Genomic DNA, 13,516 nt, shown 5'->3' on the forward strand with positions numbered 1-13,516 from the left:
GACGCTCAACGGCTGAGCCACCCACGCGCCCCTCACCTCTGTTCTTACATACATGTACACACATGCACACACACACACACACACACATTTAAGGATCCTGGAAATGATTGCAACAAAAAGGTATGTGTTGTCCCCCCATCACGGGCCTACAGCATTTGGCCCTTCAGCTAAGTAGGAGTCATTCCACTGCTATTGGTAAGCCAACAACTTTTTCCTCTCTATGTATTATTCTTTCTCTTTCTCTCTCTTTATCGGCTCCCCCCCCAACAGGCACACAACTATTTCCTCTCTTCCTCCTATTTTTATCCACACATAATACCCAGTGACCAGAGCCACATACCCTTTTTTCCTCACTGGTTGAGTCACTGATTTCCAATCCTTCACAGCAGGACTTGTACTTCAGCACCATGGCCAGAGCAAAGCTCCCTTTTTCCTTCAGACCAGTGGATGACTGGATTTCTGACTCACCCTCTCTCCCCCATCCATCCCTCTCACTTCCTCTTGCTCCTCTCTTCTCTACTCTTCCTTCCCTCCATCCTTTCCCTCTCCTTCTCTACCCTTCTACCTAATGCCGCTTGAATACACCTGTGATGATGTCAAAGTTGTGCCCAAGGAGAGAAGTTTCTATGACAGATACAGGGACATAATCCAGCTGGTGGAGAAAGCACAGCTTGTCCAGGTCCCAAGCACAAGCACCCCATGGAGATACATTGTCTCAGCTCTGACATCTGACTGATTTGGGCACTGAGCCCTCTAGACGGGACAAGGGATCAAGAGGGTTAAATACTGAGGTCCACACTACACTTACCCATCTCAGGATGCACTAAAACTCCAAATATGACATTTTAATCCTAGTCCGGAGCAGAGAAAATATTGGGGGGAATAAATGAGCTAAGACGTAAAGACTCGGATTCTTTCTCACCACCCACACTTGCTACCGTCTCTTAGTTGCTACTAAGAAAGGAGAGTCTGTGTTGTGTATACACAACTGTGTTGTAACGGGCTTTGTGTGTACATATATGCTGTAGGGGAGGCAAGGAGGGTTAGGAAAAAAGCAAAGTGTCTGTGAATAACCCTAGCAATAGGATGGGATGCAGGCCAGATCATTCTGAGAGGAAAAAAAAATCCAGCAGATGTTATCCACCTGGGAAGAGGTTCATTACCCTGTGCAAATAATTTTAAAAGAGCTAACATTTTTTAGCATTTGATATAGCCGGGCATTGCCAATGGCTTCATATGCATCATGCCATCCAATCATGACAATTCTATGAGGTAGGCACCATTCCCATTATACAGATGAGAACACTGAGCCTCGGAGACATTGAGCAACTTTATCAGAGTCACACAGCTAGTAAGTGACAGACACAAGCAGGAGCATAAAATAGGAAAGAGCAACCAGGTTTAAGGCAAAAACTGATCCTAGGCAGAGAAGTTCAATGAGTTAAGGTTTAGCAAGCTTAGAGATTATTTTTTCCCCTATCTTCCGTTCTCAACAAAAAAAAATTTCATAAGGACAATGTTGAGGAGTTCTTCTCCGTGTGTATGGAATACCAAGAAAAAGGAGTGACTAAAATCAAAGCATAAGTGTTTTTAGTTGGATAAACAATAGACCTTATCATCAGCATGCATATTTTAAGGCTAGTCATTGATGCTGTGATGCAAACAGCACTGGACAAGGAAGTTGGGAGACTTGAATTTGAATTCCTGATAACTTGCTTCAGTTCTCTGGGTCTTAGTCTCCCTCCACTCCACCCACCCTCCAGCTGCCAGAAAGGAGGGGCTCTGACCAAGTTATCTGATGATTTGATGATTCTTCCAATTTTAGCAGTTGATGTTCCCAAAGCTGCTTCATAACAAAGCCCTCTTCCCTTCAAGAGCAAAAGAAAAAAGAAAAAAGAAAAAAAAAGCATTGGACCTTCTCTCTGTACCCAGGAGCTTAAGGAGCAGGGGGTCCCCAGCAACCAACGGGGGACATGTCTGGCTTCAGTCCCCCAGGAAAACACTGAGTCTGTCCAGAGTGCCAAATGCCGCCCCCCAGTCCCCTCTGAGGCCAGTCACGCATCTGCCCCCTTTCAGGTGTTAATCCATCAGCTGGGTTTCCTGGGGAAACAGAACTCATTCTTAAGCTCTCTTTTATGGCTTTTACCCAGAATTGATTTGAATAAATCAGTCTAATGCTCTCTCTACAATGGAACCAATTGTAAAAGAGCTTTATTTGCTCAGCTTTGAAAGCAGGTTGGAGCTGACTTTTTCCCATTCCAGGGCTGATGGGGAAAAAAAAAAAAAAGAAACATGCACAGTGAATTTGACAAAGGGAGATTCCTTGAAAGGTGGAGACCTGAAGCCCTCCCAGGATTCCCCAGCAAAGAGGTCCCCTGCAGGACCCACTCTTGGAGAAGGAGGCCAGAAGTGACTACATGGGATTTATCTGCTTCTAATGCTAATGCCTTGAGATGCTACCTACTGTGTTCACCTAGAGGTGTGAGGAAGCAAGCCTTCCCTGAAACCGTTTCCCTGATTCCTCTGATTTCTCATCACTCAAAAAGCACACAGCAAGGGTTAATATCCACTGAGTTCTGCCAAAGTGCCAGGCACGGTACTGAGGCTCAAAGGCACCTCCAGTTCAACAATTCCCAGTGACCAGCCTTTCTCTCTATTCTGCAAATGCCCCCAAGTCTTGCCTACCTCAGGACCTTTGCATGTGCTATTCTCGCTGCCTCTTTCCAATTACCTACACACACCCAGTTCTGCAAAGCTGGCTCCTTTTCTTCCTCCATATCTCTTTCCAATGCCACTTCCTCCTCGGGGTCTTCCCCAAACACCCCAGTATAAATTAGATCTTCACTATTATTCTCTCGTGGACCATCCTGTTCTTTTATTTCTCCATATCATAGCATCTCCATAGCACAGCAGCAAGACTGTGTCTTGTTTAGGGATATAGGTTTGGGATCTGTGAATTAATCCTCACTTCTCTCATTATATGCTGACTTTGGGCAGGTTACTTAATCACCCTGTGCTTCAGTTTCCTCACCTATAATGTGAGCATTATAAAAGTGCCCATCTCTTAGAGCTGTTATAAAGATTAACTGAGCAACATTCGTAAGGTGCTTAGAAATGTGCCTGGCATATAGTAAGTACTCCATAAACATTTCCTATTATTTGTCCTGTGACTGATTCCTATCTGTCTCCCCTCTCTGCCACCCCCCCACCGAGCCTGTGTACTCCTGACAGCTCAGGGCCAAGTTCAATGCTTGGCACACTTGGGTACTAAAATAAAACTTGTTGAATGAATGGAAATTTTATTTGTTTGTTGTATCACATTCACTACACAGTTTTAAAAGACAAAGCAGAAATGGCACTGATTTTTATGATTTTACAGATGGAAAAACTAAGGCTGAAAATCTTGATTTATCCAACCTGGCCAATCAGGTGTCCAAGCAAGTGAGAACCCATGTGGCCAGCATGGTTTCCACTAGAAAACAGAACACAGAAACCTGGGGGTGCCTGGGTGCCACAATTGGTTAAGTATCTGACTCTTGGTTTCAGCACAGTTCATAATCTCAGGGTCATGAGATCCAGCCCCGTCTCGGGCTCACAGAGTCTGCTTGAGATTCTCTCTCCCTCTCCCTTTGGCCCTCCTGCTCTCTCTAAAATAAATAAATAAATCTTAAAAAAAAAAAAAAACAGAGAAACCTGGAGCTGCCCTCTCTCCCTCTGGGACCTAAGGCCACCACACCTCAGCAATAATGATGTAATAGCTCTATTCAGGGCTCAGGGAATGAGGCTTACAGGGCTGCCTGCAAATTTGCCCCCCAAACCCCTCCCAGGGCATCCTGATAAGCTACAAAATCAGTCCAAGGGATCAAGCTGATGGTGCAAGAGGGGGACCAAGGCAGTGATACTGAGGCTGAGGACGCAGAGGTTCAGAGGGTCCTTACTCTCAAATGAACATGTCAATCAGAATGCCTCTCAGGAAGCAGTTTGACCTTTATAATCAAGCAGAGGTAGGAAACACATATTCTTTGGTTCACTGTTATGCCCAGCACTTGCCAAAGAGCTGCCTTTGGTAATTATTTGTTGAATAAGCGCATGAATAAACTGATGGTTGGATGAATGAATCACAGCGGTAATGATAACCCTTATTTGTCCAGCTTCCTCATTCCTTTCTCTGACTCCTAATTTGAGAAAGTAGGGCAACATAATGGACTTTGAAGACAGACTGCCTGAGTTCAAATCCCAGCTCCACCATTTACTGTGTGACACTGAACAAGTTACCTAGCCCCTCTATGCCTCAGTTTTCCCATCTGTAAAATGAGAGTGTTAATAATCCCTTCCTAAAGAGACTGTGAGGTTCTGGTGAGTTCATACACATAAAGCACTTGGAACAGTGCCTGGCATGCAGGAAGTGCTCAAAATTAGTCTTAGCTATTACTGTTACCTCACTGGCTTTTCTCTGCAAGTTTATTATTTCAGCCTTATTTGATTTGCCTCTTGCTATAAGCTTCCCTGAGCCCTTTTGGGGAAGAAGCAGAACACAAATCAATTTAATAAATGAACTGTTCAAATATAACATTTACAGGGTGGACTTAATCTAACAGATTTTCTCCTAATAAGACACACTTGCAAATTAAACTGTCTAATTTGGTAATATCTTTCAAAATGTTAAATGCTCATACCCTCTGCCCCAGAAATCTCACTTCTAGGGATTGATCCTAGAGATGTGCTCACATGAGTGAGTCAAGATGGTGTGCAAGGAAATTCATTGCAACATCGTTTAGAAAAGCAAACAACTGGAAACAACCTACATGTCCATGCATGGAAGATTGCCTAAATGAATTTATGGCATAGCCATAAAGCAGAATATATGCAGCTACTAAAAAATGGAGCAAAGTTTTATTCATTGATCTGGAAATATCTCCAAGACATATTGTTTATGAAAAATGTTGCAGAATGTTATAAAGAGCATGACCTCATTTGTGCTTCTAAACAAACACACACACACACACACACACACACACACACACACACACACCCCACACTCATTATCCACATTTTACAGATGATAAAACAGACAAAGAACCCTAAGGTCCCACGGCTAGGAAATAATAACCCACACTCCTATCCACTCTGCCTCATAACAGGGTCTCAGCACAGAGAGACACATTGGAGATCAGAGCACTTTCAAGGAGCAATTCTGGTGAAAGATAAGAAGAAACTAAAACAGCCAAAAGTGCTGACATCAGGCAGAGGCTAGGGGTATGAACTGCCTCTTTTTCCTAGGCACGTTCTAATGTCTTATTGTGGCTCTCTCTTTCTGAACTCAGCATTTAGATAACACTTCCTAAAAATGAGCCATTTTCCAAAAAATAAATAAAATAAAAAGATAAAAAATAAAATTGAGTATACGCACACAATGTAACATTTTTTCAGTCTTAAAAAGACTGAAATGATGCATACTACATCATGGACAAAACTTGAAGACTATGCTTAGTGAAATAAGCCAAATCCAAGAAGACAAATAGTGCATAAATCCACTTATGTGAGGTACCTATCATCGTCAACTCACAGACACAGAAAGGAGAATAGCAGCTGGGACAGGGAAGAGTGGGAGTTAGCATTTAATGGGCAAGGAGTTTCAGTGTGAGAAAGGGAAAAAGTCCTAGAGATGGGTGGTGGTGATGCTCGCACAACAATGTGAATATACTAATGCCACTGAACTGTATACTTTAAAATGGCTAAAATGGTACAGCTTATGTTATATGTATTTTACCACAAAAAAAGTTTTTAAAATGTTCTAGTTTCCTAAACCCCATGGAAAATCCATGGAAATCCATGGGGAAAGAACCTGAGGGAGATGGGTGGGATCAGTGTTGGAGACAAAAGAGGTTTGGCTATGGATACCACTTGCCCACCCCTCACCCTACCCCCTGCCTTCAACCTAAAGCAGTTGGTCGAAACTCTTTTATTTTTATTTTCTTTGAGAAAACATTTCATCCTAAATCAATGGATCCATGATATTTATAAATTATTTTCAAATTTATGCAAAAGACCAGACAGTGGCTTCGTGACAACACTCATGGGTTCCAAATTCACATTCTCCTGATCCAAGCACATTTTCCACATAGTAGGCATTTCCACTCTGGCATACAGTCCTAGTTTGGGGTGGTTTGAAGGATGTATGGCTTCTCCTCACTATATCACCCTCAAAACTCTAAGATGGGGTTCCCCAAACCACTTGGTTTGACTCAGTGACTGATGATCCACAGATTCATCTAAATCTATTTGAACTTTGTATTGGTTTGGATTCTCTTGGAGATAAGTAACAGAAAATCTGGACTCAAGCTGGCTCACCCAAAAAGGAAATTTATTCCCTCACACAAGAGGCAGGTCAGAGGTAGGGCAGAGCCCAGGTACCTTATGCATCTGGGTAATTCCATCAAGATTCCAGTCTCTTTCCATCTCTCTCCTCTACCAACCTCAATCTGTACTGCATCCTGAGGCTGGTTCCCCTGCTGATCACAGGGTGGCTGTGATGGCATTTGAGGCTCCATGCTCCACTTTCATGTCTAGGAAGATTGAGGAAAACCCCTCTCTCCCATGCATGAAGTATAAATTCCCTTCAGCACAGTCAGGTGAACTTTAAGACACACTGACCAGACAGATAATAGTCACCAGAGTAATGACAGGTACCAATTAGCCTAATTCAAGAGTCAGCAAACTATAGTCCACAGGTCAAATCTGGCCCGCCATCTGGTTTTGTAAATAAAGTTTTATTGGAACACAGATGTACCCATTCATTCATATATTGCTCATGGTTACTTTCTCCCTACAATGGCACAATTGAATAGTTGCTACAGAGACCATATAACCCACAAAGACTAAAATAGTCACTCTCTGGCCCTTTACAGAAAAAGTTTGCTGGCCCCTGGCTTAACTGGTCAGATGGGGCATAATGGATGTTGGGCCAGTCAAGCCCAAAGCCCATCACAGACCTCTTTATTATTTTCAGCCAATATTACCCCTTAGACTAACAAAGTTCTCTTAGTTTATCACCCACTGGGTTAAAAAAGAACTTCTTTTTGTTTACTCTAGTTTCTCTCTTTTTAAACTTCAAGGCATATCATTTAATTCTCTCAATCCCAGATTAGGTAAGTATGTATAAGCAACCTGATATAGCAGGACACACACAGGCTATGGAGTGAGTAGCCAAACCAATAGCCAAGTGGTGGCATTGTGGTGGACATCTGACGCTACTGCCCACCAAGCATCCATTCCCCTTTCTCCTGGTATGATCACCCCACTTTTCCTTTAGGGCCTATATCCATTGCCTATAATTATATATCAGACCACCCCAAAACTTAGTGACTTAAAACAACAACAATAATTTATTTTGCTCACAAATCTGTGGTCTTGGCAAGGCTCAGCAGCAACTAATCTCCACTCCATAAACCTCAACCTGGTTAATGGAAAATTTACTTTCAAGATGGCTCATTCACATGGATGGCAGATCAGTGCTAACTGTTGGCTGGGAGCTCAGCAAAACTATGAACAACGGACTTCACTTCCTTTCCACGTTGTTCTCTCCATGAGCTGCCTGGGCTTCCTCATGACATGGAGGCTATGTTCCATGATCAAGGGTCCCAATAGCAAGGAGGAAGGAGAAAGCTGTATCACTTTTTATGACCTAGCCTCAGAAGTGACAAAGTGCCATTCCCAGCATACTTACATGCCTGTGTTCAAGGGATGGAACACAGACCCCATCTCTCAGCGGGGGGGGGGCGGGGTGAGAAACATTCTAACTGGAGCTATTGCATATTCTTGTTCTAAAAAAACAATTCAGCACGATGTTTTCGCCTTACCGATTGAAACCACCCTCCTTTTCTGGATGGAATAGCACATGCATAACTTTCCAGACTCAGCCAATACATTCATTAAGACTCTTTGACTAGCAAATAATAAAAATACAATGCAAACTAGCTTATATTAAAATGCTATTGACCTATGTACCCAGGAATTTTGAAGGATGGTCCTAGCTTCAGGCTCAGCTGAATCCAGGTTCAAATAATGTCATCAGGGCTCTGTGTATGTCTCTCTGTTTATCCCTCAGCTCAGCTCTGCTTTATTATCAAAGAGGCTTGACCCAGGTGAACATAAGATGGCAGTTCACAGCCCCAAGCCTATGTCCTACACACAGCTCTCAGTGCCAGCTTACCAAAAAAAGCATCTTTCCCCAAACCTCTAAGAAAAGACTTGTGGAAAACCATGATTGGTCCCATTCTTACGATATGCCTACTCAGAACCAATCAATAGCCAGCAGGATCAAGCCCTCTGACATGAACAGCTTGAGTCACAAGAATACCCTGAACTACATGAACTAAACAAGACTGCTCTGAAAGTGGGAAGGAATGGTTCACCAAAGGAAGAGGTGTAGATCTATCCTTTGTACATAGTGGTCAACAAGCACATCTGAAGAATCCAGGAAATCATAAAGGATTCTAAGGTGGCAAACACTGATGACCAAAACTTCTAAGGGACTGGCAAAGAAAAGAATATTTGATACCTTGAGTCTCCTCCCCTTAGCTTTTCTCTACCCAGGCTTGAAGAACTACAGCCCTTCCCAAATTCCAAAAGGACAGCTAGGTGAGCTACTTGTGTGTTAGTTGCTTTTGATTTAATAAAGAAAGATGTGAGCTCCAGGATCTCTTGGGAGGCTGCCAGATAAAGAATCATGCAGCTAAAATTCACTCTTGGATCCCACACTCACGACAAATACAATCATGGCTTTATATATCTTTGGCATTAAGAAACAGTGATCTTTCAGTAAGTTTGAAATTTCACTTAGTGTATTTTTCTCAGCCTTGTCACTAGACCTTCAAAGTTAACCCAAAGATACTCCTGAGTTAGTAGGAAGCTCGACAATATTTTTTTTTCCCTGACAAATCCATGTACTTCAGCTCCAACTATCTCTGGGAATACAATGTGACTTCTTGTTGGGGAAACAGTGCATTTGTCCCTTCCATAGTAAGGGCTGTTGCTCATCACATGTAGTGAGGTTTTTCCAAACCCAAGAAAGAGAAATATGTCCCCTTTGCTCCATAACCCAAGAAGAAAATAAAACACAGATTCTCACAAATAGAAGAAGGTTGAATTGTGTTTGTTATTCTCAGCTTCAAGGCTGCATTGATTACTTTTAGACAAAAAAAAAGAGTTCCATTTCTAATATAGTCACCCCACATCGGATTTATATACTTGAGTTTAAAGGAAGCCAAGTAAAGTTATCTGTTCTTGTTGTACCTGATTAACCTCAATACACAAATCCTACAAATCAATAGTTAATTAAAAATGTGGTACTGCCTCCATAGTTACCTCATCTCTCTGCAAACACTACCCACCTTGTATATTCTTAAGCTAAAAGCCATGGAGGCCACCCTCTATGGCAGTGTAGAATTATATAGGCAAGAGAAAAAAAATGTATTTCCAAAATATTTCTACACAGGAATCTCAGATGTAATATTTTGACTGTGCTTGGGGCATCCCGTAGAAGCTGCCTCATTTGGTCTGCAAAGCTTCCCGAGTCTTGGAAACATTTCCTCATCTGGCAACACAGCCCATATCCTCTGCATATTCACGGTTTGTGAAGACGCTCCCATAGTAATTTGAAGTACTGGGTTTCCATTTTCAAGCTGTCTCCAGACTGAGAACCTAAGAACTCGCCCTGATCTCATATTCACTCACACCTTCAAAACTACAAATAATCAAGAACAATAAGGCAGAACTGTTTTATCTGTTATTTCCTGGTTACTGGTAACTTTTTGTGGGTTTCTTTGTTTTAACTTCACATTCATTTCTGCCATAACAAAATCATATATTTTACTGATAAATGTATCAGTGCTCTGCCTTATTCCAAAGAAGAGTAGAAGTGGCTAAGAAAACAGTGCATTGAAAATAGCTTTGTCGCGGCGCCTGGGTGGCTCAGTCATTGAGCATCTGCCTTCGGCTCAGGTCGTGATCTCGGCGTCCTGAGATCGAGCCCTGCATCGGGCTCCCTACTTGGCGGGAGGACTGCTTCTCCCTCTCCCACTCCCCCTGCTTGTGTTCCCTCTCTTGCTGTGTCTCTCTCTCTCTGTCAAATAAATAAATAAATAAAATCTAAAAAAAAAAGAAAATAGCTTTGTCAGAGTCATCCATTGCGGTAGACTCAATTCACAGTGATTTCTCCTGATGGCCTTCTCTATGCCTTCCCAAACTTTCTTTTGCTAACAGGTACACCAGCCCTACCCCTGGACTCAAGTTGGACCAAGCATAGTATCACAAACCCCTGCTCCACACGTTGACAAGTGGCCAAGGTGGGGTCCATTACAAACCCTTCCTGGGAGTTTTCACATTGGAGCTGAAAAAGGGAAGTCAATTTTCCTCCTGGCAACAAAGGCATAGGGTGAATGGCCAAGACACGTCTGCCAAGATCCCCACCATATACAAAAATTCCATCTACAGTAGAAGGAAAGAAACCAAGATACAGAAGTGAGAGAAGGGGAGGAAATGGCAAGAGAGAGCTGTCCCATGGTCTGGTTATGTCAACCAATACTTTCCCTTTTCTGCTTCAATGAGTTAGATGCAGAACCCTGCAAGAATACCCCATGAAGTTATGAAGACAAATACTCATACCTCTGGCCTTTACTGAAGTCAATGTTCACATATTTTATCTGACCTTTGACACCCAACTTAGCTGACAGAATCCCAAAGCCAAAAAAATCTCACCAGCCAAAAGCAAAGGCTGTTGGTTCCTGCCCTTCCATCCTCCTCAGTTGCAAGCATTGCAGAAGACTCCACTCCTATCTGTAAACCAACCCCTACCCAGGAAACCAGACAACGAGAGGCACCTGATCACTCCTCTTGGAATTCCTAGGATTAGGGGTCTGGGAACATGGGGGTGGCACTTGATGAGTACCATTAGCCAGTGGGCTACCTAAAGAGAAGCAGCACCCAGGGAGGCAGGGAAACAATGTGGGTATCCAAAGAGTCTAGGCAGAAGGAAAGGATCTGAGGATCCCAGGGGAGGGGGTTTCAAAGAAGAACAGGTTGGGGGTACTCTGAGGGGACTGAGATCAGGTCATGGCTGCAGGCATCCCCTAAGGTGGCACAGGCTTTGAAGATGTCAACCCCATTTGGGTAAGCAAGCTCGGGTATACAGCTGTTCCTAAAAGCCACCTTGCTGCTGTAGAATGATTTGTATGGTGCTGAGATAAGCCTGGGGATCCACCTGAATGCCCAAAAAGCCACAGCCTCCCCAGTCTTTATTAACAATAGCTGACATGTTTTGAGACTTCCTAGGTGCCAGGTACTGTGACAAGAGTTTACCGGGTATTATATAAATTAATTCTTGCAATAGCCCTATGAAGTATGGATTCCATTTTTATTTCCATTTTACAGATGAGGGGACTGTAAGATTCAGAGAATTAAGTCACTTCTACCAGATCAGTGGCACAGCCAGTCCAAAGTCACAATGCCAGAGAGTACCTCTGCAGAATCTCACATCTCCCCCCCAAAAGACTGGACTCTATTGCCCATATCCACACCTTCAGGAACTGGATAGCATCTTTTCCCCAATTCTCGCACCACTAAAATTGGATCAAGCATCAGCACTGGTTCAAAATAGTGACTGCTGGCCTCACCCCCATGATTTTACAGCCTTGGACAGTATCACCAGCCCAAAGCCTTCTTACATTCTCCACGCCTCTCTGTACATAGTAATTGAGAATGCTGGGGTTCACCATCCCCTCATTAAAGCCAACTTGGTTTTCCCAATCCCACTCTGCTCAGTCTTACTGCCCTTTCCCATCAGCCCAGCCCAGGGAGGTCCAAAGTGGTCTAATCCACTCACATATTGACAAAGGGTCACAATTTTCCATCTCAAGTTCAGAGTAAAGACCTGTGCACTGGACACAAAGGAGAGAATGCTTTGGCATATATGCAATAAAATGAAAGTACAGAACAGAGAAGAAATACGGAATACCAGCCCTGAGGCTGCACCAAGTCTCATAAATGACAAATGCTGTACACTCATGTCAGGAAACCAAGGCTACAAAAGCAAGCCACAAGTGAATTAGGAAGGAGTCCAAAGCAGTAATGTCATGTGAGAACATCTTTGTGTAGCATCACTGCCTAGCAACAAGGCTGCCATTTACCTCCTGTTCAGAAAAAGTTCTCAGACCCTGATGGTGCCACCCATCAGGAGAAGAAGGTGGAGAAAAGGCAGAAATGAATTCTGGAGTCACTACTTCTCTCAACGAAGCAGGGTAGTCAGGGAGCAGAGCTACCCTCTCATTCTAAAAAAGATGTGATAGTGGACATTTGAAATCCTCATTATATAACTTTGGCAGGGGTTAAGTCCCAAACCTACTCCTACTGCCAACCCCCTTCCCAAATACCCATGATGCTTGCTACTACCAGGGCTTTGAATCTTGAGAAAGATTTGCAAAGACAGGAATCAGTTCTATGCCAATACATAGCTCCAGCTGGCTGGCACCAATCGCTGACCCCCTCAAAAAAAAACTCCCCCCCCCCACACACACACATTTTTGCCTATTCCCCAAGCCTGGTCCAGCAGCTGCCTGTGGATTCTTCAAGCCCCCAAGAACCTTGCAGTGAACTCCTTTTTGTTTCATAAACAGGGTTATTTGCTGTTGCTTGCAGCCAAGAATCCTAACTGATACACACTTCATTGTGTTTTGTTTTCAGAGCCAGCAGCCCTGAGGATATTTCAAACTGTGGGCATACCTACAATTCTATAAAAAGGAGCCAAAAACTATTTAGATGCTTGTCAGAAAGAAGCACTTACAGATGTTTGGAGGAAAGGTATACTATAATGATATATTGAGTGAGGCCCAAATATAGGGTCCTCTCTTTTATACCTCAGGATCTTTGCACATGCTTTTCCCTAGGTTTGCCTTCTGACTAACGCCCACTGGTCATCCAAGTCTCAGCCTAAATGTCATTTCCCCAAGAAAGCTATCATAATTTGGTCATCATATGTTGACTTTATTTAACATCCATGTGCCCCACTAGACTGTAAGCTCCAGAAGGGAGGAACAAGTGCCTATCTCTCTCTCTCTCCCCCAGTGCCTATCATAGCCTGGCATCTAATACCAAAAATATTTGTGAAGGAATTCACATTCATGGAATGTGGGATAGAACATGGAATTCATGGGATAGAATCAGCCATCCAAGTTGTTGTTGTTGTAATTTAACCTTCCTGACACCCATAACGTAGATGCTGTCATCATCCCTATTTTACAGGTGAGGAATCTGAGAAACAAGGAATTTGCTATAATTCACCAAGAGGATACAGGATAAAAAGGGGATTTGAACCCAGGCATTTTGACTCCAGAGTCCTCTTAACTGCCTGAGCAGGGACCTCATGCAAAGCAGATGTTCTGATTATCTCTTGTTGCATAACAAACCACCCCAAAATTTAATGGCTTAAAAAATACATCATTTGTTCTGCTAACAAATCTGT

Source organism: Callorhinus ursinus, unplaced genomic scaffold, assembly GCF_003265705.2.
Source record: "Callorhinus ursinus isolate GAN/ISIS: 27379988/994484 unplaced genomic scaffold, GSC_fseal_2.0 scaffold13, whole genome shotgun sequence".
Lineage (NCBI taxonomy): Eukaryota > Metazoa > Chordata > Mammalia > Carnivora > Otariidae > Callorhinus > Callorhinus ursinus.